Here is an 11,355-nt window from a genome sequence, read left to right as displayed (position 1 = left end):
TTGCTAAAAAGAGTAATCCTGCCAGTTGTCACTGTCCTCTTCCAGACGGCGATGCTCCTTCTTGCTCAGACTAGCATCAGCCTTGGATCATCCGTTGGCTTGGAGCTTCTTCCTGTCACTGCCAAGTAACAGAGGTGTCAAAAACACTTTTTCTGAGCTGTGCTGGGAAAAGCGAGCTTCCCTTTCCCAGGCCCACTTCTAGGGTGAACTGGAAGGGTCCTGCACATATACCCCAGCTTCAAAAAAGAGCAAAGACCTCTCTGTCCCTACTGGACTAAGGTTAGGGTGTTCTAATCTCTCCATCACTCTCAGAAGATTGAGCCCATATTTCACATGCTCAGCTATGGAATAGTTGTCACCACTCCCTCCTTCATCTGTCTCATGTCGAAGAAGAGACATGGACATCTTCTGGCAAAGCTCTAGAAAAAGATCTGGGTGGCACTGATCTTTTGCTGCTGAACAGAAGATCTGTTCCAGGCACTGGATCTGGGTGGTAAGGACTAGCTTGGATAAGTTATCTGAACTTTATATTACAGTGCTGAGCATTTCTTATTGCCAGCAGGTAAATTTGCGGTTTTCTTGGTGACTGTGTTAAAAAGTCTCCTAAACTCCAGGCATTCCAACTCTCATTAGTAAGCCCCTAAACCCTTTTTTTTTGCTTCAGTGACTAAATTAGTTGTATAGCAATTGGATTGCTCCTGACTGCTTGAATGAAGTATAGGGAAAAGAATACATTTCCACTATCATGACTTGCAAATACAAAATTTAAGGCAGGAGCCTAGAAATTATAAATCCTGGTACTTTTTTTTTTATGCTGTAAGGAAATAATTGTTTCTTATTTCACTTCTCTTTGGTCTTTAGGAGTTCTGTCACTATAAGGAAAGAAAGAAAATCTATTTTAGATATTTTCTTCCATGGTGATAGTACCAGCTGGTCCCCCTGTACTATTTACAGCTTTGACTCCTTATTGCATTTATTACAACCTGAGTATTCTTTTGACTGTATACACTGAACATTCTCCCAGTTTTTTTAGGTTCTGATTTTGTGTGACCATGATTAGTCCCTTGATCTCTGTTATATTCTACAAATTGCCCTACTGCCCACCTCTATATTTGTTCTTCTCACCTCTTTTGTTTGTAGAAGCATAGGAGTTCAGAATTGCTCTTAAAGAATGTATGTTCTTTTTTTCCCAGTTCTAGGGACTTAGTTGAGATGTAGGTCCTACTGAAACCAGTCCCAGATTCCTGAGTTGGTTAGTTTTGTTGGTACTGAAGACTGAATCACTGAAAATGTATGCCACGTAAAATGAATTATTTCTGAGGTCTAGAAAATCCTACTTGATATAATATATGGAAAAGAATAGGAGTTGGAGGGCTACAAGTGAGTCAGTTTGGGATTAAGGGACAGGAATTCAGGCCTAATCTCTTAAAAATCTTGATTGATTTGACAGGAATGCCAGATGCAGGGTTTGTGGGGGATATCAGTACTTCTGTGACTCTGAATAAAGTTGCCTTTGTATGTGGACAAGCATCCTTGTTGTGGAGGTAAAAGTTTGATAAAAGATGAGGAATTATGCAATCTAGAGAGTCTTTATTTGCCCTTTCAGAGAGAATTTTTGTCTGCTACAGTCCTCCCTCTTCCAAGAAAACTCCTTAGCCCCTAAGAGAATTTTACAAGTGTTAAGAAATACTTACCTAAATCAGGCATTGAAGAACCAATCCTTAGTTTGGCTTCTAACCCTGGAAGGCCCTTGCCTTTGCTTGCCTTTGCTTTTGGATACTGGCAAGCCGCTCATAAATCCTCATGAGCAGCAACTGGAATTTCTCATGGACTTGACCTTGCTCTGTTTTCTTTTCTTACCTCTTCCTTTTGCATCTTTCCATGGAGAGCCCTCCCACACTAGATTTCTCTCTTTCCTGTACCTGGGACTACAGGTCTTTTCTTCCTCTCTCTTAATTTTACAAAATCCCAAGGTGGATTGGTTGAGCAATGTTTTGTTTCGGGATTGCTTCAGCATAGAGCTTGTACAAATTGTTTACTGTTTGTAGAGTGATCCAAGCCATTCTTTGTTAAACAGTCCTTAGCAATGTTGTTTCGGATTGTCTATTTCTGAGTGTTGCACAATACTGTAATATGAATATATAAGATATATTCAATATAGATGAATATATATACACACACAAGATGAATAAACAAGTAGCATAACTGTAAAACACAAATCACTTGGAAATGCAACCAAGTGCAATATCCTATTGGTTCAGGCTGCTTAAAATTGTACAGATGCACCTCTAGTGTTCAACCCTAGTCTCAATACTGCTGTAAGTCAGGAAAATCACCACTACTACAATCAGAATAAGAACCTGCAAACTTGTGTATTTGCAACAGCTCACTCGGACTTCGTTTATGTGGTAATCTCGCATGATGCACGGTTACCATTATGCTTCAAGTAGTTTCAGATCCAGAGCCAAAGATCTGTGCTCAGTCCAGCCACTGAACCAGCTCATCGCTGCTGGCTTTGTGGTCACATCTGTGCTTGCTGCTCTGCACCCAGGGATGTCCCGGCTTCCTTGGACTTATCTACACTGTACTGAGTGCTCAGTGCTCGAGCCAACCTGAGACAGCAGCACCACAAGTGTGGATGGTAGTGACATCATTTCTGATGCAGACCCTTGGTTTGACTCAGTTTGGCAGCTTTCTGGTCATGCCAAGCAGGAGAGGTAAGCAAAATAGAAGGAGTCACATCCTCAGGTCTACCCAGAGGGCCAGGCGTATACAGGAGCCAGCTGCAGCTCCATGATTCAGGATTATTTATTTAGGTCACTCACTGTGGCCTAAAATAAAGCATTTGTGGCATGCTTTTTAAAGCATATGTATTTGTGGTTGCATATCGCATTCTTAACCTTCATTAACTTGCAGCTTTCTTTGGGCTTTCACTCTTCACTGCATTCCCACTGACTTCCCAGCTCACGTTTTCAATTCTGCCTTGGTATTGAAAACCCTAAATTTGGTTTCTAATTCTGAGCCAAATTTCTGCAGCTGTGGGAAGGCAAAGAACCTCCCAGTACTTGCTGGGGCTCAGCTCAGTGGTAGACTGAATTGTAGCCTCTCCATCTGTTTGCATTTTTCATGTTACTTACAAATTAAAGGCATGCATTGTGGTCTGCTTCCACACAGGCAACACACAGGTATGATTACAGAAATGAGGACATGGTGTTATACTTAATTCAAGCATAAAACTTGATTCTGAAACTTCTAAATTTGCCTGATTCCTGCAGTATTTCTTTCCAAAGTTTGCTATCTTTTCTTGACTGTATTAGATGAAACCATACAGCTTAGTCTTTCTTGAGAGGAAAACACAGAAATTATTCCTTTGTGGACACCTTTTGAGAAGTCTTTTTACACTGCCTTCTGCTACAAAGCAAAAGAACAAAATCTGATTTACACACTGTGGGCTCTCATCCATGGTATTTTCTGTGTGTCTTTTTACTCACATTGTACAAATTCTTTTACAGTGCTTTGAAACAAGTAGTCTGAAGCGGTGGATTAAATGACATTTAGGAAAGATTAGACACTGCTCAAGGTGTGCATTATAGAGTCTGCGCTCAAATGTGATGTGTAGGCAAACTGCTGTGCCTGCTCAGTCTCCTGCTTCAGCAAGGGGGGACTCCCAGGGCCAGCTGGCAGCTCTGCATCCTCACACTGCTTTTGAGGTTTGCAGAACCAAGAGCTGTGTTGCCAATGTCCATCTTTATATTGAAGTATCTGAATCTTATAACCTTTATGATGTGCTAGGTCACTTCAAAGCCTTAAAATTATTGCTTAGGACCAATATTGTTATCATGTTAACAAGCAGTAATATATCTCTCCTTTGTTTTCCAGACTTTGTTGGGTGTTGTATTAGCAGTAGTGATAAAAGCTTTGTAAATCTTTGCTTTATTAACTCTAAGATTTTAGTATTTGTCAGTTTAGAAAATGCCAGTGCACTGTATGTTCAGAGTATTGACAGATGCTAGTTCAAAACAGTCCTGGGTTACAGCTAGAAACAAAGTCTGATTCCCTCACAGGCAGAAGCATATTCTGTAGGAGTGAGTTCTACAAAGCCTTTACTGTGAATATGCAAAATACAGTTATTCAGAATTTGGATATTTGACCAAATTTGAATGAATTGTCAAAGGAAGAGCACAAGGCACAAATCTGGGAGAAAAGACATTACCCAGAAGAATGTCAAGTCCCTACATTAGAGCTTTAGACAAAGTTTTTCAGAGAAAATGTCCCTTCATGTTTTAGCATGAATGTTTATTTTCCTTGTTGTCGTGAATACATTCAACTGGTTTTGGACAGAACATTTCTAAAGATTACAAGGTAAAATTTGGATTTGGCAGGGGGGATAGAAAATTTCAGACCAGATTATTGAAATAGAGTAAAATTATAAGTGAAGGAGAACCCAGAGTTTCCAGTTAAGGGAACTCTATGAAAGTAGAGACTTGCAGGGAGTTGACCCTTCAGCACAGAGGGAGAAGACAAGTGAAGCACTTGCAGATGGAATGAAGAAACTTGCAGTTCTTTGATGAGAATATGGGTTTTCCTGTCTTGTCCTCCAAGTGTCCTAGCCATTGATTATTCCAGCCTATAAATGTTCATCTCACCACTTCCCAACCAATAATTTCCTATGGCACAAATACCATAATTTCCCATGATACAAATATTGGTAATTTGGCTTCTTCAGTTTGTGTTTGGTGTGTTCCATTTTTGCTGCTTGACAGCAGAACAAGTGGTCAAAATAATAAAATAAAGAACACTGGTCCCCTCTAGAGCAATCCAGGTTGAATTTCAGAATTCTCCTTTGGGCTTCTAGTCTAACTTTTGAAAAACCTGCTCTGCTTACCTGCCCATTCACATGGATATGTTGAAATTTCTTTTACTATTAGGCATGGATTCCATAGCACCTGGAGTAATTTCTTGTCTAGAAGATTGAAACTTTATAATGGGAAGTTTCCAGCATTTAAAAACATCATTATCCTTAGTACTGCTGTTTTCAGGTGCTCTGAGAGAGGAGGTGGCACCGGGCACAAACTGAACATTGAGATGGCAGCTGAGCAAAGAGGAAAGCAATAATTTGTCCATCATAAGAACTTTCCCTGGCTTTTAATCATGGAGAGACAGGCCTTTAGCTGGGATTTTCCAAAGGAGATTAATGTTACGAACCTAATAAATTTCATGTGAGTCAAGGAGTTGCTTGTAAATGTCACCTCTTGGATAGCCCTGCTCAGATGAGTCAAGATACATGCTCACCCCCTCCTTCTCCCTTCCACTACTGCAGGTCAATAAAATGTTGAATAGTATTCGTGAAAAAGCTGCAGTGGTAGCTCATCCACCAGAAACAGTGGTTATGCCACACTGACTTCTCCGGAGTATCCTGCAAGGTGAAAATGCACGAGTCTGAACCAGCAGCTTCTGTGATTTGGCTGATGAAGTTCAGCTGAGGAAATGTTTGCATATCCCTCTGTAGCATGGCGTTCTTGGCTTCCTCTGCTCTGCTCTGCTCTGCTCTGCTCTGCTCTGCTCTGCTGTGAAAGGGTTTGGTGCATTTGCCTCCAGCAGTAACTGCATTTCAGTGGTAAATGAAATTACTCAAATACTTGGGACTGGGATGTATGCAGATAATACCCTAGCCTATAGAATTATTTATGCTCTTCCCTGGGGTAGGGGAAATGGGAATTATTTGTTTGCACATTTTTTAATTTGAACAAAGATTTGGAGAATGCATATTCAAAGTAATACAATAAGGGAAACTCCCTTTGTGGTATGTGTGGTCAGTGATGGAAAATTGAGTTTTAAAGTATTCTGTATAAGGGCTGCAATCTTGATCAAGACAGTTGACTTCTTCTGTAACACAAGTACTACTACTAATAATAAAGATTTCCTCTGTCCCTCAGGAAATTTTTCAGGGAGGAAAAGTAGTCTTGACATATACGTGCTCCTAGCATTTGGAAGCTAACCCAAGGAAGTGTCTGCTTCTGAGCCATTCAGGTCTTCTAACCTTCAGCAATGGCAGATCAAAGACCATGAGGGAAACAGACTGCAGGTGCCAGTCAGGGCAGGTTTCATCTTGTCACAGCACTCCGGGAAGAGGCATTTGCTAATGTCTGTTAATCTCATGGCACGCCAAAGGAGCAAGACAGAAAAAAATTGCCGGAAATTCTTCCCTTTCCCAAGCAACTCGCACCCAAGCTCAGGGTGGCTGCACAAAGCCTTGATGGCTTCGTCTAGAAGGGAGAGCAGTGTGGGAGCCTGTGCCTGCCCTGGGGTGGCTGAGCAAATGTCATCCTGCAGGAAGAGTGTCTGGCTCTGTCAGAGAATGAGGGTTGAAGCAACTGCAGAATCAGCAATGCACTGGAGGTGGTGACAGCAGCAGTAACTGAGACCATGAGAAGAAAATTCTTCCAATGAAGAGAGCCTAAAGTCCATCCTGGCTGTTGTTGTCTCCCACAGAGACACACACTCTGCAGCCAAGGAGGAAGCTTAAAATGCTGTGCAGCACCATGGGGAAGAGGCAGCAGCAGCAGAGATAGCAGAGTCTTTACCAGCTGCAGGGAAAAGACAGGATTAGGCACAGCTTAGGGCGCTGTAGGGGATGTCTTTGGCCAAGAGCCAGATTTGCCCCTATCTTTCTTTTGAGGTGTAAATGGCATGCAAGGAGGCTTCTCTTGGTGGCTTCCCTGTGAAGATAAATAACCTGATCCCCCGGTTATTATCCCCCTCTCCTCCCCTTCCCCCTGACTGACTTTGATTATTGTAACTTTACATGCACTTTTAATTTGCGTGCAGGCAAGTACAAAGGCACAACCGGATATACCTGTTATTTGCCAATGACCTGAAAGAGCATAGTTTATGTTAAGCCTTGGGTTATGGTAAGGTTTGCACGCGATTCCTCAATACACATGCTGCAGGCAACTGATGGATGGAGGTGATGGAAGGTGGAAGAAAGTTTTAAAGTGACAGAACCTGATTTGGTTCCTAATTAATCCACCATTTACATAGAGGCCTCTATTGCAATTTTGTGTGGAGACTAAGTCTTGCCCTTTCTTCAGGCAAGGAATGTATGTTCACATTATCCAGCTGTAGTTTGTTCATGGCTGCACCTGCAACTGATCATGAACGCTTTATGAAAATTAGACAAAAAAGGCAGGTGGGATATTTACACCTGCCTGTTTATACATACTCTTGCATGGCAGGCAGAAGATGGGAAGTGGGAGAGAAAGCTACTAATGATATCACTCGTGGCAGCAGAATCACGGCAGAGTGTGTGAGGATGCACACCTTGACTGAGGCTTGGGTGCCTGCAGAGAGAGGGGATCTACATTTTGTTGAATGGAACTCAGTCCCCACACAATTTGGAGAGGGTTCATTTGATCTGAACTCCCTCAGCAAGATATAAAGAATATCCATCTCTCATGGGAACATAGTTACAGCTGAAGACATGCAGTTACAGCAAGGAGATGTGGGGCCCAGTGCTCAGCCTGCACACTGACTTGCTCACTCTGCAGGGAAAGCCTAATGATGTTTGCTAAAAATTTATTTTCAGGGATTTCTCTTCAAATTAGCTAGGTCTTCAAGCAGAAAGGAAGTGTCTTTATCTGCCAGGCAAATTAACCTTGAAGTCTTAAACTTCAGTGGTTTTATTGCTGCTATGTGTTTTAACCTTGTATTAAAGGCTGCACCAGAGGAATTAATTCATATTTTGTTTGGAGGTTCAAGAAAGGGAAAGGATCCTGTTGATTCTCAGCTCCACCTCTTATCTCCAGGGAGCTGAAAGCAACATGAGTTAAATTAAGCTTTATGGGATTTAAGGGACAGATCTTCTACCCACATTTCTCTCAGAAACAGTGGGAAAAGCTACAGAAAGTCAAACATTACTCTTACAAATAAGGGCGTCATAAGTTGATTGTTAAAATAACAGAGAACAGCATGGACCTATTGTTGTAAGACCTCTGTGTAAGTTTGCATTTCTGGACGTAAACACATTTAATCATTTTTGCCTCAGATTCCCCCAACAATTGGGAGCGATCACTGTGTGTGGATCTGCCCAGTATCTGTTCTACTGTTCTCTAGCTTAAGACAGACCCTGTACAGCCAGTATGCAGGAAAATGTTTACATTGGTAGGACAACCATTGATGGACTGATTTTTTTTCTCATGTTTTTAAGTCAAACAATGCAACTCTGCCTTTCTACCTTCACAAGCCCACAGTCATCAGGCAACCATGGTCCACTTACAAAAGGCATTTATCTGAAACAGCTTTCAAAATAAATCCATTTGATTTTCCCTCTTCTCCTCTGCTATATTTTTGCTTCTTGTTTGCAACCCTCCTTAGCTACCCTTTTGAGGAATTTTTTTTATTTTAAAACTTTTTTTTTCCTTATTACCATTTACCCTGTTTTTCAGTTCTAAGAATCCAAAATACAGAAGTTTTGCATACCTGCATTTTAATTCTTCCCCATTTGTCTTGATGCTTAATATGAGTGTAGAAAACTCACGTCTAGCAACTTCAAAAAAGCTGTGAACTCTCAAACTCATGGTTGGTCTTTCTGTGGTCAGTATATTCATAAAAATGTAAATGTCTCTACAGTCTTCTTCTGAAGAAGAAAGGTTTTCATTCAAAAAACACAAACAAAACCCAAACAAACAAAAAAAACCCACCCCAAGGCATATTCCTGTCCGCAACCTGTTTATTAATAAGTGTAGCAAAATCACCAAATGTTGCTGTTAGCACTGATGCACAAAAAAACCCCAAAAACCCAAACCCACACCCAGCTGCTCCCCACCCCCCTCCGAAAAAAAAAACCCAACAAAACAACACAAAGTAAATCTAAACCAACCTTGATGTTTTTTCCACTTAGAAACTTGAAACGAGTGTGAAACTCTCTGCTCCAGCCCTGGAACAAAGCATTCCCAACAGCAAACTCTGTTTTCACAGGGTTAAACAGTCAGGAAAGGGTTACAGGCTGCCTGCTTGTCACTTGATTCATCAGGGGTTTAGATGAAGATGTGTGCCCTTTTTCTGGCATGGAAAGCCTGAGAGCCTCTGCAGCTGGCTTTGGATGAGGGAATAGCTTTGCTTTGTGTTGCTTTATGAATTTGATGTTTGGATAACAAACTGTATCCTGGAGCGAGAGCTGAAGAAGACTTGGGTATTTCTGTGCCTTGACCTTTCCCTTCCCCATGGGCAAGAAAGCCCACCAGCATACAGGCTGTGAAAGAGCGTGTGACAAGCATAGTAAAATATTTTCCTTTTCCTTACTAAAGTAATCCTGGGTTATGTTATTTAAAGAGACGTGTGAGGAGGCAGGTATGAAGAAGTTGCAAAGAAGCAGCAGACCTAGATTTCACATGTACATGCAAGAGGAGGTCCTACTGAAGATAAAAAGTAGATGAAAGCAGAGTGATTGAGATTAGTTCAGGATGTCTGTCTAATACTCAGCATTTGAATTTGATCAGGTTGCAAATCCGTGGCTGCTGGAGCACGAGTTACATCTTCTGTCTTCAGAAAATACTGAATTCCCAAATAGGAAATCTGGCATCACATTAGGAGGACAAACCAGTTACTGTCATCTTCAGCTGTACAGGGATCACAGAAATGGATGCCAAGTCTGAAACAGTACAAGGGTAAAATAGGGTAGCAGTAACAATCTGCTGCATTTTCCAAAATGGGCAGAGCTCTGCCTGCCTGTCACTTACTGCTGTGGAGGTAAATGGGAAGTCATTCCCAAAAGAGTGCATAGGCCAGGAGAGAGAGAGGAGGGAGGTACAAATAGTTCAGTAGGTGTGACTAAGTGCTGGTTGCAGCACCACTGTTTATATACTGCCTGTGGAAAAAGCGATCATGCCAACCATGCTAATGTTATATTAAACATTTTTGCATGGCAGCAGATTATGAAAAATCTTGACAAACTCCATATTTTCTAAATTATCCCACTGATTTAAGCAGCGTAACACTTTCTTTAAAGTTATTCCAATCAAGAGAAATGATAGACCATTTGATTTAAGTCATTACTTTCACATTGATTCAAGTTAGAGAGGAAAGTTTCAGCAGGCTGCAAACATGGGAAACAAGCTTGGTATCCCAAGTGATATGGATATGCTGCAGAGAAGGCTGAACACCACAACATGAAGTAATGGCAGTGCAGAGAACTAGATATAAATAATACTGGCTCATGGTGCCCGTCTGATAGTCAGTAGTTTCAATACTCATGTCTCTGAATGGCAGCCTTGCCTGAGAAGGCAGCCTCTGCATAAGCATCAGGGAACTTTGTCATATTTAATTAGTGAAAGCACAGTATTCAAGAGATACCTGTAGCAAAGTGTGAGTGATGGAAACTCTTCGCCATGCTTAGGCTGCTAAGGACTTCAGTATTTAAGTGGATATCTGAAAAAGTTGTGAGGGCCAGAGCTTTTTTTTCTTGCTCTAATGGATGTCTGACCAAAACTTACATGGTCGCTACACAATATTTCTTAAGCATAAGAAAAACTTGTTGCTAAGACAGCACTTAAAAAGGTTCCCCATTGGAGATTTTGTCAAGTTAGAAAAACATTTCTCTGCTGTTATTTTTGTGTACATGGCTCTACCTTGTTTTGTTAGGTGTGGATGAGTTTAACTGTGACTCATTTCAGGATTGTTTGGCCTGTGTTATCTTTGCAGAGCAGGAATGGTGGTGGCCTGGTAATACACTTGTACCAAGCACTGCAAGTGGAAGCAGCCAGGGAGCTGCCTGCTCTGTGCTAGCCCATACACCTTTTCTCTTGCAGGGTTCTGAAGCTGACTCTTCTTTGTCCTGGTAATGCCACTCATATCTGAGTGCTTTTTCAATCTTGTTAGTTGACAGTGTTGTTAGATGATTTTACTAAGATTTTTTAATGTTCACATTGATGAGCAGTCCTCCTTTCTGCTAACATTAACAACTGTAACCCCTTCATTTAACTCTCCTTGAAGCTCTTAATTGTTGGAAGTCAAAGTGGCACAGCATGCACACTCCTCTCTGGCCAGCCATCTCACAGCATGCTGAGCTGTAGGATCCATGAATGCACAGTAATGCCACCTCAATGTGCTATCAGATCATCTGGCACAATAAACTTGTCCTATCACAGTTTTTACACTTTATGCCAGCTGCATAAGAAGATGTGATACCCATAAGAGCAATATGAAAAGAAATCCTATCTAGCCTGGCATTTCCTCTGTACAGGTGACCATGTATCTTTAGAATAATCTGGACTAATCTGAATTGACAGAACAAGTTCGTGGCAGTTTTACATATCCCAGGTATATTAGATATATATTATATATATATATATATATATA

The 11,355-nt window shown here is 41.2% G+C and overlaps 1 protein-coding gene across 1 annotated transcript in view; it reads left to right on the top strand.

The window, feature by feature from the left end:
- Positions 1-11,355, top strand: part of RMDN2 (regulator of microtubule dynamics 2) — a 179,558-nt gene that overhangs the window by 110,611 nt on the left and 57,592 nt on the right. The window lies entirely within an intron of this gene.

The sequence above is a fragment of the Catharus ustulatus genome, chromosome 3 (genome assembly GCF_009819885.2).
Source record: "Catharus ustulatus isolate bCatUst1 chromosome 3, bCatUst1.pri.v2, whole genome shotgun sequence".
In the NCBI taxonomy this organism is placed as follows: domain Eukaryota; kingdom Metazoa; phylum Chordata; class Aves; order Passeriformes; family Turdidae; genus Catharus; species Catharus ustulatus.
This window is presented reverse-complemented; position numbering and strand designations above follow the sequence as displayed.